Source organism: Toxorhynchites rutilus, chromosome 3 (assembly GCF_029784135.1).
Source record: "Toxorhynchites rutilus septentrionalis strain SRP chromosome 3, ASM2978413v1, whole genome shotgun sequence".
Classification (NCBI taxonomy): domain Eukaryota; kingdom Metazoa; phylum Arthropoda; class Insecta; order Diptera; family Culicidae; genus Toxorhynchites; species Toxorhynchites rutilus.
This window is the reverse complement of record NC_073746.1, coordinates 58,445,638-58,463,518: the sequence shown is the minus strand read 5'-3', so window position 1 is coordinate 58,463,518 and position 17,881 is coordinate 58,445,638. Positions and strand designations below refer to the sequence as shown.

At 37.6% G+C, this 17,881-nt stretch overlaps 1 protein-coding gene across 4 annotated transcripts in view; it reads left to right on the top strand.

The window, feature by feature from the left end:
* The window catches only part of LOC129775840 (solute carrier family 66 member 2), a 91,518-nt gene that overhangs the window by 15,824 nt on the left and 57,813 nt on the right, over positions 1–17,881 (top strand). The gene's annotated exons all lie outside the window — the stretch shown is intronic.

Below are 17,881 nucleotides of genomic sequence, written 5' to 3'. Positions count from 1 at the left end.
ATGTAACCGATTACTCGCGGTCGGCTCGAGGTTAGTGTTACAAGTGTTCTCGTAATTGGGATGTTGCTGTCTCCAATGCTCTGTACGTGTGCCCGACACGGGATACTTCCTATTGGGATGCAGCTGACTATTAATCAGCAACGCCCCCCTAGTCTGTACCCCATATCTAGCGTGGTGCGTCTTTCTCGACTCGAGGAATCCAGGATAGAATGGTCACTAGCCGGCGCAATCGGCGTGTAGAGTTGTCATGAGCGGTACAACCTTTGGCTCTTGTTGAATCATCAGTGGACTGCACAACCTTCGGCCCGTGTATCTGTGTGACTGTGTGAAGATGAAAGAGGTTTTTTTTATCTATTGCGCAAACCAATGTTTGTTGTTTTGATGGTTGGTTGAACTTTGAAGGCGACACAAAAGTTTTTGGATATTTCATTCAATTGTCATTCACTCCCCATTTTATTGCCTCTCACGAGGAGTCGAGAGTGTAAGGGGTGTGAAAATATTTCTTTTTTTTCGAGTCTCCCGGCAATGACTTCTTCGTTGTATGTAGAATCTTCATATTTATCGGTTGGCAGCATTGCGTGACAGTTCTCGTGTGCTACAGGATTAGGGGTCTATTCTGCCACAACCTTTTTGAGTATTTCAGCATAAGACATCTTGGAGCATTGTTTGAAGAGTTCCTAACTTTTTCCAATTCAAAAGCAGGACACGCAGGAGGTTCGTGAACATCACCTTCACAAAAAGTGCAGCTAATCCTCATGCTTCTCACTACATTTTGCACAGCGCATCTTTTTGCAGCAGTGGAAGGTTGTATGCCCCAATTGTTTGCATTTCAGACTGCTTATCACTTTTGGTACGTGAATGCGCACCGGAAGCAAAACTTTTTCAATTTCCACGAATTGTGGAAGAGTTTTTCCGGGAAAGGTTACCCGAAACGAACCCGATTCGGATTACCCCCATACCTCGCTATACGGCCGCTCTTTATACGGCATTTCGCTATGACGGCCCTCTTCAATTAAGGCACGTTTCGATTTACGGCCCAAAATGATTCGCTGTAACGGCAAAAAACTTTTTTTCGATATCGATGAATATTGTATTTTCGAATTCATTTTTGATGCCAAATGTCTTATAATTGCATGGAACGTCGAGATCTACTGTAATCTACAAATATTTTTTGTATGCATATTTGATTCAAACGAAATAAAAAGATGAAATGCATTTTGATTGATAAACCTTGTCTCATATTTTATAAATATGGAACCGATCCAAATGAATTTGTATTAGAACAATTAATTCCTTATACGGCTTTTCGCTTTGCGGCCAAGTTTCGTGGAACGAATCTAGGCCGTACAGCGTGGTATGGATGTACTCCTTTCCGTTTTTGGAATAAAATATCGAATGCATTTTTGTTTCTCTATTATAGTGACTTTCAACACTTTTGGCTGGTTCGTCACTGTCACATCCATTTTGGAAGAATGTCGGGAGTGAGAATTGAACTCATGCTCAATAGCGTGAGGGGTATCACTACAACGCCAGATCACCTCCATCGAATGCAATTTCTTACAACCAGGTATCTTCAGTGGATCAAGAATGGCATCCTTGAATTCACCATTTCCTTCGTGTAATATTTTATCACACGTTAGAATGGGGTCAGTGATGACGCCATCAATTTCGAGGTACCTGGAAGGAATATAAACAAAATATTCCTCCGTAAAAAGTTTACATTGAGTAATTTCAGTGGCTTGCTTGCGGTCTTGAACAATCACGCGAAGCTTGTTCTGCCGAATTAGTTTCATGGATCCGACCGAACCAATATTTTTGTTCAGTTCTCTGGCCATCGTTAATATTCTGGCGAAGTCGAAAAAAACATGAGGTTAGGACCACTGGAATGTTTGGGGTAGCTCTTTATGCGATGGGTTATTTTTAATGAAGAAAGTGGGTTTCCTGTCTCCAAGATAATTGAATTGTCATTCAGAATGGTGGGGACAGAAGGACAGTGGTGTTCAGTAGCATCCATTTCCGCTGTGGAGGCAAAAAGTAAATTTCTCGTTCATAAGGACGGTAAAAATAGAAAGGAAGAAGCTTAAAGGGGGTAGCAGAACTTAGCCTACAACAAGCCGGGTAATCGATTGATGCGCCGTTTAGATCCTGACCCCAAGGGAGTATGTAATTCTATATACCTGCAAAGATACAAATTTTGAATATTTAGTATGTAGCTATGTAGCAAACATTAATCTGATACTTCCTTTCAACTCTGGAGTGATAGAAGCAACACGTCCTTCTCCGATGAGATCAGGGAAGAAACTGAACAAGAATGATTATTTAGACTAAATTTTGTTGAGTAGTTTTCAAGTGATGCTAATGGTTTATTTTTGGAAATTAAAATACTGTTTCAATTGTACAGGTTATGTTGAATAAATCCAACAGTTTAAAATACATGTCGACTACGTACTGGATAAATTATATAATTTCATCATTAAATTGATCAGTCATTTTGAACCAAGTCTTTGGAAAATATTTTTCGGCTCAGTCAGAGTGGACCAATTACACATAGCCGGTCGTAAACCCCTCTTGATTGACCTTAAGAGGTTTTTCTTTTGTAATAGAGGAAAAAAAACTCTCGACTGGCCGTTGACAGCACCATCTCAGATAGCAGTGGAACGTTGTGCGTGTAAAGACATGGGTCATTTAAACAACTTTGCATACTTGAAATATTCGAAACATAATTAGACAACTTTTTGGAAGAAGCCAAATTTTTTTTCTTAATTTTTTACAAAAATTTATAACTCAAAAACTATGATATCTACAAAATTAATGTCAAAGGATGAAATGTAGGAAATTGTTTAAATTTTTACGAAAAAAATTTCTCTGAAAAAAAAGAGTTAAAAATTAAAATTCATTTTTCTCAAAAACGTATTTGTATGAAGACTCCTGAAAAAATAATGTTTTGCTCGTAACATTTTTGTGTGTAAATTCTCATGTTTGACATGTTCTTGATATGTTTCCAAATAGAGAAAAGTTAACAGAGCACATAAAAATATTATGAATTGAACATTAATAATATTTTTTCAAAGAAAAAAAAGGTTGTTGTTCAAAAAACTTTTTCCTTGTAAATGCGCCCATCGTCCGATGTATGGAAAACTTCTCAGGGATATTTATATCTATTTTTTCAAAAATTTTAAAAGCATATGTTTTCAAGAAAAATGAATTTTAATTTTCAAAGTATTTTTTTTTCCATTGAAATTTTTCCAAAAAATTCTTTGATAATTTTTGATGAAAACCTAAGTAATTTCGTACATTTCATTTTCTGACCATCTTTTTGTAGATGTTATAGTTTTTAAATTAACATTTTTCGAAAAAAAAGTTGAAAAAACTCAAAATTAAAAAAAAACTGCAAAAAAATAGACCTACAAAATTTTAGTCAAAGAATGGAATGTAGGAAATTATTTTGGTTTTCATAACAAATCATCACAAAAATTTTTTGGAAAAAAATTTCATTGAAAAGAAAATATTTTGAAAATTGAAATTCATTTTTCTCGAAAACATATGTTTTCAATGTTCTGAAAGAAATAGATATAAATAGTTTTTACAACAAGTTTCCCATACATCGGACGATGGGCACATTTACATGGAAAAAGTTTTTCGAACAACTTTTTCACGTTTTTCTTTGAAATAATGTTCAATCCGTAACATTTTTAAGCATCAATTATCGCATTTTAAATGCTCTGCAAACTTTTCTCTATTTAGAAACATGTCAAACGTGAGAATTTACACACAAAAGTTTTACGAGCAAAACATATTTTTTTTTCAGGAGTCTTCATACAAAAATGACATATATTCCAAAAACTTTAACAGATAGGAAGTTGATGTCTTCGACAAAACTTTATATTTTAACAAGATCTAAAACTTTGTCGAATACACTATATCGCTATCTTGACTTTGAACAAAATTAGGATTTTTTTTTTCAAAGAAAACATGAAAAAGTTGTTGCTGGAAAAACTTTTTCCCTGTAAAAGTGCCCGTCTTCCGATGTATGAACGACTTGTTGGAAATTGAAAGTGCTATTCATATATATATTTTTGGGAATTTTGAAAAAATACGTTTTCGAGAAAAATGAATTTTAATTTTTAAAATAACTTTCTTGTTAGCGAAATTTTTTTCCAAAATTTTTTTTGGTAATTTTTTGTGAAAATTGAAACAATTTCCTACATTTCATCCTTTGACATGTAGGTATCATAGTTTTTGAGTTATAAATTTTTGTAAAAAATTAAGAAAAGAAATTTTGCTTTTTCCAAGTCTAATTGTTTTTCGAATATTTCAAATATGCAAAGTATGCTCCTAAGACGAGTTGGCATGAAATTCGTCAATAATATAATTTCATTATATTGTTAAAGAGTAACTAAGAACTGTAGAAGAACAATTGGGGAGAATTATTGAAAGCTCCTTAACCCCTTGCGGTCGGAATTAATTTCCCTTGCAAGAGATCAACTTATCTTTCCACGCTGATAATATTTTGTTTATACCGAGTACCGTTACCCATCAAAACTTCGTATACATTCGTGAAAAAGTTCTCTAGACTCCAAAATTCGCTAAGAAAAAATGTAAGCTATTACATCATTGAATAAAGTATTAAGTATGCTGTGGTGGCTGAGAGCACACAAACCACCGCAAAGGGTTAAATTATACAGTTTCAAACTTTGAGTTCGATTTACTCGAAAAAATAATCATGTTACTTAGTCTGTTCTGGCTGAATTACGGACATAATCTACGTGGGTTTATTTAAAGTAAAGAATTGAGAATTCTCGAATTGTTGAGGATAAATTAGAATGAATCACCCTCATACATTTTCATTCAATGAAAGCAATGATATTTATATACTGATCTCAGCTGTTAAACCATTCATACAGAGCTCACTGCCTTCGGCGCGAGCGCATGCCCTCGAACCGTGAAGGCGAGCGACCGACGGATGGAAGGAAGCAAAACATTGGCTCCTTAAATCTCTGCATGTGGCAACTGGTTGGATTGCCTGTGCAAAGTGTATTCAAAAGTATATTTACGGGGCGCTGATGGGTAGCTGCTGCTGCTTCTTACTCTGCTGTGTCGTGCTCTTCGCCATTTCTGCGCTTCAGCACGCCTTCAATCGTTGCACTTTCTTCAACAATTTTCTTCGGTTATTAATGTGTTTGGCCTATTGGTGGGCTCACGTTTCTGCACACGTTTCGGCATAACCTGAATTTCTGAGGAAACGACAGGTAAAGCAAACAGCGCTGAACAGAGGTGCGTGCAAAGGAGTTAGTGCTGGCATTGGCAAGTTAGAAGAAGAAATTTATCGACCCTAATTAAATCTTACATAAATATCAAAATAGTAAATCCGTGGTCATGCTCTCCCAATGTTGTTCTAGTTTCAACAAATCATTACCCCCTGCTTCGTATTGCTGTTGAAGTTAACCGCAGAGGGTGGCCCTAACCTTGAATAACCGACGGCCCGAAATGGAACGATAACGAAAAAATCAGAGAATAGTTGAGGGGTTTGAAAACGATTTTCCCTTGCCAGAAAACCACCGTGCTCACGTATATATTTCCGGCTGTTTATCCAAAGTCATGAGTAGGTAGAAGCTGGCTCGTTTTTCACATAAATTATTCCACAATTTGCATGCTCAGGTGGCCCCGAGGCCCCGAGTGATTGCATTCCACCAAGTGCAAAGAGTGGTTTGAAAAATGACTGATCCAATTCGAAAAAAGCCTTTTATTTTGTGAATAGATGTTGTTTATTTTTATCTCTACGGAAATTTGAGGCCGGGGCTTAGAAATAGGGGTTGATTTCATCGTGCCATGAATCGCAGATGAGAAGCCGATAGATTATTCGACGAGAAATCCGTCACGTTTTTATTTACAGTGAATTAATCACTACAGCCTCGTCGCCTTGTTTGTTTGTGATCATCCCAATGCGTAATTTCTGCTGCGAAATTCCAACTGACGACGACGACGTCGTTTGCGATGAACGCGACATTTTTTCATTGAAATTAGGCGCTTGGATAGAGTAGGTATTGATGTCCCACGGCTGTATTTATGGGTCGAATTCATTCTGTGGTACGACGAATTTTGGCGATTTTTTTAAAAATGGAATGTACGAGGTTTGATTGTAAGAATAGCGTGAATTTTTAATTTTCGCTGGCTGTGTAACATACGACTGACCGGTTGTGTTTTTTTTGTTGGTGCACTTGTTTCCAATTTACTTTTACAGTTGGTGCTATACTGAAGAATTAAATAGGAACCTCTTTTGAAAATTCTGGTATTTTGACGTAGAACTGCGTCTATCAGGTCACGTTTTAAAGAAATAAAATTAACGTTAACAACTATTTTCACTGTGAACGGATTCTAATGATTTGCATACCAATCGAATCGGAGACTCTCTAAGATTTGTTTGATATGCTATACATTACAATTCGCTAATCTCTAAGCGGTTTAAATTAATGAAAATTGGATTTCCTTCTCCCATACAATTGTTCTGCCGATTTGTGTGCTAACCCTACCCATATTTCGAATGCTCATAACTCGAACATTTCTTAATAGATCGGAAAGATGTTTGCATCAATTGATAGGACATATTTTTCTCTATCCTAATTATTAAGATGTTATTTTTCACGAGATGAACAATTGAATAACTGTAAAATATCAAGTGTTGTCTGAACGCTCTAACTGCCAAGTTTTGATTAGCCTGATTTCCCTAACACAGACATCAAAATCGATGTACCTGTGGAAATCCGCTTTGTCAAAACATGCAAGTCAGGGGTATTTTTTGGTGTTAAGTACTTTTGTGCTCGCTTGTCGTTGTGCAGACCGGAATATGTTTCCCTAAAACGTGTTTTTAAACTGAGAAGCCTAGGATTTCAAATACATATACACACAGCTCGATATAAGAAGAGGAAGCCCTCTGTATCAAAGTTTGCTACGACAAAAAAGATGCATACGGGAAATTTTTGTGCTAGTGCGGATATGGAAGAGTATGCAGAATTTTGGAATATAGTGGCTGCCATACAAATGAAACACAAATTTCTTCATTACTCGAGGATTATTCAAGCAAATGAAACTAAATTGGACATATTGAAGTATTAGGGTGCAATAAATATTTCTATGGTGGTTAGACTCTCCACCCCCCTCTATAAGGGGGGACTGCCATACAAATGAAACACAAATTTCTACATTACTCGGGTATTATTCAAGCAAATGAAACGAAATTTGGCATATGGAGGTTTTATAATGTAATACAATAAATGTTTTTTTTTGTGGTTAGATACTCCTCCTCCCTCTTTTAGGGGCGGGCTGCCATACAAATGAAACACAAGTATCTGCATTACTCGAGAATTAATTAAGCAAATGAAACCAAATTATAGGCACATGGACGTTTAAGGGTGTAATAAATGTTTCTATGGTGGTTATTCTCACCACCCCCCTTTCTAAGGGAAACTGGCTGCCATACAAATGAAACATAAATTTCTGCATTACTCGAGAACTAATCAAGTAAATGGAACCAAATTTTGCACGTGGAGGTTTTAGGGCGCAATTAATGATTCTATGGTGGTTAGATACTCCTCCCTCTCTCTTAGGTGGGGCTGCCATAAAAATGAAACATAAATTTCTGCATAACTCGAGAATTAATCAAGCAAATGAAACCAAATTTGGCATGTGGAGGTTTTAGGGTGCAATTTTTTTTTACAGTGGTGAGACACTCCACCTCCCTCTCTAAGGGGGAACTGCCATACAAATGGAAGACAAATTTCTGCATAGTTCGAAAACTAATCAAGCAAATGGAGTCAAAGTTCTCATGCGAATGTTTTAAGGAACACGAAACGTTTCCATGGTGATAATTCAAGAACTAATCCACAAACTGAACCAAATTTGGCATGTGTAGGTTTTAGGGGGCAAGAAACATTCCTAAAGTGGTTCAACACTCATCCCACCTTTCTGAGGAAGTGGGGGGGGGGCTGCCGTAGAAATGAAACACAAATTTCGGCATAACTCGAGAACTAATCAAGAAAATGAAACCAAATTTTGAATGTGAAGGTTTTAGGGTGCAAAAAATGTTTCTATGATGGTTAGACTCTCCATCCCCCTCTCTAAAGGGGGCTGCCATACAAATGGAACACAAATTTCTGAATTACTCGAGAATTAATCAAGCAAACGAAACCAAATTTGGTATGTGAGGTTTTAGGATGCAATAAATGTTTCTATGGTGGTTAGACACTCCTCCCGCTCTCTAAGGGTGGGCTGTCATACAAATGAAACACAAATTTCTGCATAACTCGAAAACTAATCAGGCAAATGGAGCCAAATTTGACATGTGAAGGTTTTACGGGGCACGAAACGTTTCTATGGTGAATACACTCCTTCCCCCTCTCTAAGGAGGGCTGCCATACAAACGAAACACAAACTTCTGCATAACTCGAGAACTAATCAAGCACAATTTGGGATGTGAGGGTTTTTGGGTATGAGAAATGTTTCTATGATGGTATGACACCCCTCCAAACATGACAATTGAAAATTTTCGGAAAACTCTGAAAGAGACAGGGAAAATTCGGAAAATTAAATTCCTATATGTTCTACAATAACATAGTGGCAAGTGCTGTTAGTCCATTTGATGTTTGCGCTAGCGAAATTGAGCTTTTTTCGAAACTGGAAAAGGATTTTAATGTGATGAAACGCACTCCTATATCTTCCTCTATCTATACCAAAAAAAAAAGGATCGCCGGATAAGAGCAGAACTCGAGAAAGGAATTGTCGGATTTAGGGCTGTCTTTATTCTATCATATTTTCTGTATAAAACATTTATTCTATGAAACGGAGAACCATGTTATTTGCAAGTGGTTGAAAAATCTTGAGTGAGAATTGTGTCTGAAAATAATCTGATATAATAATGGTGAGTTTTGGTAGAAGTACTAGGAATTTTTTAGTAAAAGGTAAATTCAACGGGGTCGATTGCGATTGGACTCATGAGCTAGCGCTTAGTAAGAAAACGTGAATGTTTGAAGGTATTGATAACAAAAAACAAATTTTGGGTGGGACGAAGTTTGCCGGGTCAGCTAGTATATTATATATCTAATATTTAAATCTACAGACTGGTAGCGATATCCATATTATACCAGGCCAGGCCTACCGGTTTGAAATTGTTCGAATTTCAAATGAAAATTGTTACTACTGAAGTAGTAACAAAAAAAAGGTTATTAAAAAATTTCGATGCATTCTACAATAATATTCGAAGTTGTAAACAAGTGGATTGCATAATATAATTCTGTAGTTCTACGTCGAAAATGCAGTCGTGTTCTAGATACAATCCCTGACTTTTTTTTTGTTTTGATGTTTTTCAAATAAATATCAGAGGCGCTAGCGTATTTAGCATTGAAAACATATAAACTGATTGTGATCAAGTTCATTTAGATTCGCTCGAAATCAAACAGATTAAATGTCAAATATCTGACGTCGAGGGACTTAAAAATGCGTTTCATAAATGTTAAAAGAAGAAGCCTTTTTCGCATCGAAATATGGCGGCAAAACATGGTGGCAAAACAACTTGCTACAAATCGTTACCTCTTCAATATTAACGCCAAAGCTACCAAAGCTATATTCGGTGAACTGCTTTAGCTATTACAACTGTGCAACTTGCAAATAAGATACTGGATTGCCTATAAGTTTTGCATTTATACTTTTGCTGATTTCAACGAATTCAGTTTCTTTTTGCTCGGTAGTCGCAAATTATACCTACCCGTTTCGGTATAGATTTCCTAGATTATAGATTAATATTAATTCAGAAGTTCGTGCCCTGTTTTGTACCTCTATAAATGCATGTTTTATATGTTCATATTTTATTTATTATTTCAATTTTATTCACATTCTAATACAATATTCTTAATCTAGACTTTGTTTTATTATTCTATTTGCTTCCCAGCTTCACTATGTTTGCTTGCTTCATTTATGTATGCCTCCAACTCGGCATCTAGTTCTTCTGCTGTTTTCGTACCAGGTTTCGTCATTTTTGTTCCAGTCTTTCTTTCGTTGGAAGCTTTGTATGCCTCCAATTCCGCGTCCAATTCTTCGGCAGTCTTGGCTGTGCGTTTATGCGGACCTGGTTTGCTTCCTCTATTGCCGTTATAGCGATTGGTCTGACCCCTTCGTGACCCATAGTCATTACGATAGTTCGATTTGCTACCCCGAGGGAATCCTCCATCGCTGCGGCGTTTCGGTGGAATGCTTCGTCGCTCATCGTGGTATGGTCGTGTCTGAGTAGCACTACTATGGAACTGGAATGTCGATGTGTCCAAGATTGCTAGCTCTACGCTCATTGGTCGTCCATCCAGGGGCACTCCGTTGTACTGTTTCATTGCTCGGATAGCGTCATCACGTCGTTCGTACTCCACGTCGGCCGTCCCACGGGATACTCCCGACCGGTCGTAATGTATCACAGCGCTCTTGATTGGTCCAAACTCTAGGAAAAGTTCCTTGATATCCCACTCCGACACGCTGGACTCTAGGTTGGCTATCCTCAGTTTAGTGCTTTCGAATGCACGCATTTCGGCGGCAATAAATCTGGTGTTCTGGGACTGATATCTTGGGCGTTGAATTCCTCCACGTATTCCCCCCTTGAGGACACCGCTCCTGTCAATATTCCTGCGGGGATGTGGTGGTCTGCTGTCGGCACTATGGTGGCGTCCCCTCCCTGTTCTACCATTTGTACGATTGTTTCCAAATCCACTATTGCTATGTTGTGAATTGATGATATCATCTAAACTCATCTCGATTTTGTCTGCCATCTGAACTATTTATGTTGACTTTGACTGCTCGTTGTGGAGTACAATTATTGTTTGATTTAAATGGCTGAAGCATCATTGATTTTATATGTGTTAATGATATAAGCAGACTGTGGGTAGTAATTTATTAAACCTTCTCCCCTGCCTAGGTATGAATTTTACCTGTTTGCCTTTTTACCTGTAAATTATACCGAACGATTGTAGAAAAGCGAGCTCGGGTCAATTTTTCAGAAAATGTTTCAGTTTATTATAGCTATGGAATTTAATTTCCGTGTGCGGTTAAATGCACAATTTCAAAAATTATATCTGATTATTCATTTGGTTGATTTGCTCGCATATACATTCCAGAAATGTTTCACGAATATTGTTTCCGTCAATTAAAGAGGAAATGAATGTTCGGAGCTTCACTTCCGGAATCAGGTTCGCTACCGTGTGGTTTTTGATCTTCACGAATTTACGAAAATTGACCGGATAATGGATATCGAATCTTGGAGCCGAATATTCGGCCAATAAGCGCTTAACATTTCGTGGCAAGTTTGATTGGAGTTATGGCACCGCACAGAACCGTTCAACGTGTTCTAGAAGAAGAACCTTTTAAGACTCGAGGTTCATAAATGTTATTTGTAGACTATTTTTGACAATCTGATAGTAGATTGATGATTTCTTAATAATCGGCATACGATCGGATAGTAAACATTGGCTGGATAACAGATAGTTTCCGGATATTGTTTCATTAACGTGTATTAACGTACCTATAGGAATTTTTCTGCCTCAACGTATTATTTCTTGCATCATTTTGAAATTTCTATGCCATTCTGTGAAACATGGTCAATTTAGTAATGGAACATCGACATTTGCGTGTATTTCGGATTTAAATTGACATATTTAAAATATGTTTTCATGAAAGTATGAAGAAATTCTCCAAGATACCATAAAATTTAACGGCGTGTAATTCTATCGTCCATTGGTGTGGTCATTTTGTTCCATCATATTTTTATTGATGTTTTTGTTTTTGTTCACTTTACACTTTTTACCTTTAGAGCCTTAGCAAAGACCTCATAATTACTCAGTTTTTTTTTCAATCGGCCTGAACTGAGAACATCTTGATGGGTTGGGGATTTTCACAGCAAAATGGACTTCGCTCACCTCGTACCATTGTAGTACATCCTCACTGTGACGCATGATCTGACCAGAACATTACGGAGCGATCGTTAAATCTGATGAATGGCAGAATTCGTTTCTTCTTCTTGTACACTGTCGAGCTCATCGTCTTATCTATGATGAAAACATCAGTTTTCTGGACACACGAATGTACGAGGTTTGATTGTAAGAATAGCGTGAATTTTTAATTTTCGCTGGCTGTGTAACATACGACTGACCGGTTGTGTTTTTTTTTGTTGGTGCACTTGTTTACAATTTACTTTTACAGTTGGTGCTATACTGAAGAATTAAATAGGAACCTCTTTTGAAAATTCTGGTATTTTGACGTAGAACTACGTCTATCAGGTCACGTTTTAAAGAAATAAAATTAACGTTAACAACTATTTTCACTGTGAACGGATTCTAATGATTTGCATACCAATCGAATCGGAGACTCTCTAAGATTTGTTTGATATGCTATACATTACAATTCGCTAATCTCTAAGCGGTTTAAATTAATGAAAATTGGATTTCCTTCTCCCATACAATTGTTCTGCCGATTTGTGTGCTAACCCTACCCATATTTCGAATGCTCATAACTCGAACATTTCTTAATAGATCGGAAAGATGTTTGCATCAATTGATAGGACATATTTTTCTCTATCCTAATTATTAAGATGTTATTTTTCATGAGATGAACAATTGAATAACTGTAAAATGTCAAGTGTTGTCTGAACGCTCTAACTGCCAAGTTTTGATTAGCCTGATTTCCCTAACACAGACATCAAAATCGATGTACCTGTGGAAATCCGCTTTGTCAAAACATGCAAGTCAGGGGTATTTTTTGGTGTTAAGTACTTTTGTGCTCGCTTGTCGTTGTGCAGACCGGAATATGTTTCCCTAAAACGTGTTTTTAAACTGAGAAGCCTAGGATTTCAAATACATATACACACAGCTCGATATAAGAAGAGGAAGCCCTCTGTATCAAAGTTTGCTACGACAAAAAAGATGCATACGGGAAATTTTTGTGCTAGTGCGGATATGGAAGAGTATGCAGAATTTTGGAATATAGTGGCTGCCATAAAAATGAAACACAAATTTCTGCATAACTCGAGAATTAATCAAGCAAATGAAACCAAATTTGGCATGTGGAGGTTTTAGGGTGCAATTTTTTTTTTACAGTGGTGAGACACTCCACCTCCCTCTCTAAGGGGGAACTGCCATACAAATGGAAGACAAATTTCTGCATAGTTCGAAAACTAATCAAGCAAATGGAGTCAAAGTTCTCATGCGAATGTTTTAAGGAACACGAAACGTTTCCATGGTGATAATTCAAGAACTAATCCACAAACTGAACCAAATTTGGCATGTGTAGGTTTTAGGGGGCAATAAACATTCCTAAAGTGGTTCAACACTCATCCCACCTTTCTGAGGAAGTGGGGGGGGGGGGCTGCCGTAGAAATGAAACACAAATTTCTGCATAACTCGAGAACTAATCAAGAAAATGAAACCAAATTTTGAATGTGAAGGTTTTAGGGTGCAAAAAATGTTTCTATGATGGTTAGACTCTCCATCCCCCTCTCTAAAGGGGGCTGCCATACAAATGGAACACAAATTTCTGAATTACTCGAGAATTAATCAAGCAAACGAAACCAAATTTGGTATGTGAGGTTTTAGGATGCAATAAATGTTTCTATGGTGGTTAGACACTCCTCCCGCTCTCTAAGGGTGGGCTGTCATACAAATGAAACACAAATTTCTGCATAACTCGAAAACTAATCAGGCAAATGGAGCCAAATTTGACATGTGAAGGTTTTACGGGGCACGAAACGTTTCTATGGTGAATACACTCCTTCCCCCTCTCTAAGGAGGGCTGCCATACAAACGAAACACAAACTTCTGCATAACTCGAGAACTAATCAAGCACAATTTGGGATGTGAGGGTTTTTGGGTATGAGAAATGTTTCTATGATGGTATGACACCCCTCCAAACATGACAATTGAAAATTTTCGGAAAACTCTGAAAGAGACAGGGAAAATTCGGAAAATTAAATTCCCATATGTTCTACAATAACATAGTGGCAAGTGCTGTTAGTCCATTTGATGTTTGCGCTAGCGAAATTGAGCTTTTTTCGAAACTGGAAAAGGATTTTAATGTGATGAAACGCACTCCTATATCTTCTTCTATCTATACCAAAAAAAAAAGGATCGCCGGATAAGAGCAGAACTCGAGAAAGGAATTGTCGGATTTAGGGCTGTCTTTATTCTATCATATTTTCTGTATAAAACATTTATTCTATGTAACGGAGAACCATGTTATTTGCAAGTGGTTGAAAAATCTTGAGTGAGAATTGTGTCTAAAAATAATCTGATATAATAATGGTGAGTTTTGGTAGAAGTACTAGGAATTTTTTAGTAAAAGGTAAATTCAACGGGGTCGATTGCGATTGGACTCATGAGCTAGCGCTTAGTAAGAAAACGTGAATGTTTGAAGGTATTGATAACAAAAAACAAATTTTGGGTGGGACGAAGTTTGCCGGGTCAGCTAGTATATTATATATCTAATATTTAAATCTACAGACTGGTAGCGATATCCATATTATACCAGGCCAGGCCTACCGGTTTGAAATTGTTCGAATTTCAAATGAAAATTGTTACTACTGAAGTAGTAACAAAAAAAAGGTTATTAAAAAATTTCGATGCATTCTACAATAATATTCGAAGTTGTAAACAAGTGGATTGCATAATATAATTCTGTAGTTCTACGTCGAAAATGCAGTCGTGTTCTAGATACAATCTCTGACTTTTTTTTTTGTTTTGATGTTTTTCAAATAAATATCAGAGGCGCTAGCGTATTTAGCATTGAAAACATATAAACTGATTGTGATCAAGTTCATTTAGATTCGCTCGAAATCAAACAGATTGGATGTCAAATAAACTGACGTCGAGGGACTTAAAAATGCATTTCATAAATGTTAAAAGAAGAAGCCTTTTTCGCATCGAAATATGGCGGCAAAACATGGTGGCAAAACAACTTGCTACAAATCGTTACCTCTTCAATATTAACGCCAAAGCTACCAAAGCTATATTCGGTGAACTGCTTTAGCTATTACAACTGTGCAACTTGCAAATAAGATACTGGATTGCCTATAAGTTTTGCTTTTATACTTTTGCTGATTTCAACGAATTCAGTTTCTTTTTGCTCGGTAGTCGCAAATTATACCTACCCGTTTCGGTATAGATTTCCTAGATTATAGATTAATATTAATTCAGAAGTTCGTGCCCTGTTTTGTACCTCTATAAATGCATGTTTTATATGTTCATATTTTATTTATTATTTCAATTTTATTCACATTCTAATACAATATTCTTAATCTAGACTTTGTTTTATTATTCTATTTGCTTCCCAGCTTCACTATGTTTGCTTGCTTCATTTATGTATGCCTCCAACTCGGCATCTAGTTCTTCTGCTGTTTTCGTACCAGGTTTCGTCATTTTTGTTCCAGTCTTTCTTTCGTTGGAAGCTTTGTATGCCTCCAATTCCGCGTCCAATTCTTCGGCAGTCTTGGCTGTGCGTTTATGTGGACCTGGTTTGCTTCCTCTATTGCCGTTATAGCGATTGGTCTGACCCCTTCGTGACCTATAGTCATTACGATAGTTCGATTTGCTACCCCGAGGGAATCCTCCATCGCTGCGGTGTTTCGGTGGAATGCTTCGTCGCTCATCGTGGTATGGTCGTGTCTGAGTAGCACTACTATGGAACTGGAATGTCGATGTGTCCGAGATTGCTAGCTCTACGCTCATTGGTCGTCCATCCAGGGGCACTCCGTTGTACTGTTTCATTGCTCGGATAGCGTCATCACGTCGTTCGTACTCCACGTCGGCCGTCCCACGGGATACTCCCGACCGGTCGTAATGTATCACAGCGCTCTTGATTGGTCCAAACTCTAGGAAAAGTTCCTTGATATCCCACTCCGACACGCTGGACTCTAGGTTGGCTATCCTCAGTTTAGTGCTTTCGAATGCACGCATTTCGGCGGCAATAAATCTGGTGTTCTGGGACTGATATCTTGGGCGTTGAATTCCTCCACGTATTCCCCCCTTGAGGACACCGCTCCTGTCAATATTCCTGCGGGGATGTGGTGGTCTGCTGTCGGCACTATGGTGGCGTCCCCTCCCTGTTCTACCATTTGTACGATTGTTTCCAAATCCACTATTGCTATGTTGTGAATTGATGATATCATCTAAACTCATCTCGATTTTGTCTGCCATCTGAACTATTTATGTTGACTTTGACTGCTCGTTGTGGAGTACAATTATTGTTTGATTTAAATGGCTGAAGCATCATTGATTTTATATGTGTTAATGATATAAGCAGACTGTGGGTAGTAATTTATTAAACCTTCTCCCCTGCCTAGGTATGAATTTTACCTGTTTGCCTTTTTACCTGTAAATTATACCGAACGATTGTAGAAAAGCGAGCTCGGGTCAATTTTTCAGAAAATGTTTCAGTTTATTATAGCTATGGAATTTAATTTCCGTGTGCGGTTAAATGCACAATTTCAAAAATTATATCTGATTATTCATTTGGTTGATTTGCTCGCATATACATTCCAGAAATGTTTCACGAATATTGTTTCCGTCAATTAAAGAGGAAATGAATGTTCGGAGCTTCACTTCCGGAATCAGGTTCGCTACCGTGTGGTTTTTGATCTTCACGAATTTACGAAAATTGACCGGATAATGGATACCGAATCTTGGAGCCGAATATTCGGCCAATAAGCGCTTAACATTTCGTGGCAAGTTTGATTGGATTTGATTAAAATATGTTTTCATGAAAGTATGAAGAAATTCTCCAAGATACCATAAAATTTAACGGCGTGTAATTCTATCGTCCATTGGTGTGGTCATTTTGTTCCATCATATTTTTATTGATGTTTTTGTTTTTGTTCACTTTACACTTTTTACCTTTAGAGCCTTAGCAAAGACCTCATAATTACTCAGTTTTTTTTTCAATCGGCCTGAACTGAGAACATCTTGATGGGTTGGGGATTTTCACAGCAAAATTGACTTCGCTCACCTCGTACCATTGTAGTACATCCTCACTGTGACGCATGATCTGACCAGAACATTACGGAGCGATCGTTAAATCTGATGAATGGCAGAATTCGTTTCTTCCTCTTGTACACTGTCGAGCTCATCGTCTTATCTATGATGAAAACATCAGTTTTCTGGACACACATGTATATGATCTGCAATTAGTTTTCGTGCGAATTAATGAGCTAAAACAAACTTGTATTTTGCAGGAACATGTCCACCAGCCGTTGCCGTTGCAAAATTTTCATCCTGTGATCTGTCCGAATCCGGTCTTCATGTAGGTTTCATCGTCCAGGAGTATTCCCGCACGATGCCCGGCCAAAGTATTCTGTTTAAGCGAACGGTTATGTTATTTGTTGGCTTGGTAGGTGTTAAAATTTGCCGGAAGCCGTGTTTTTCGCATTGCACTGCGGGCGGCACCCAACTATTTGACCAAACCCTCATGGTATTCCTATGAAGTTCTTCCAACGTTTGGTTTGAGGTTTCCGAAGTACGCGCCACGCGGTAGATTTACAAGATTGTCAGACAGCAGCCCCGCAAAGATGGTGTTCGCATCGAATGCGGTGGAGAAGAGTCCAGTGTGCGAGCTGGCTGGACCAGGTGGAGTCAGACTTGGGAATATTTGGTTTGGTCCGAGGTTGAGGTATTACTGCCATGGAGCGGGTTTATTGGCGAAACATTGCGAACAAGATTTAATCTTTGGATGGGATGTAACATAAAAATATAGTTTTCATACTATACTTTTATTTAGCATTACCTACTGTAGATATGTTTATGTGTAATTTAACCTCCTTCCTGTTGACCGATTGATCTGAAATTTGGAGCACGCCTTTATCTCTCCTGCC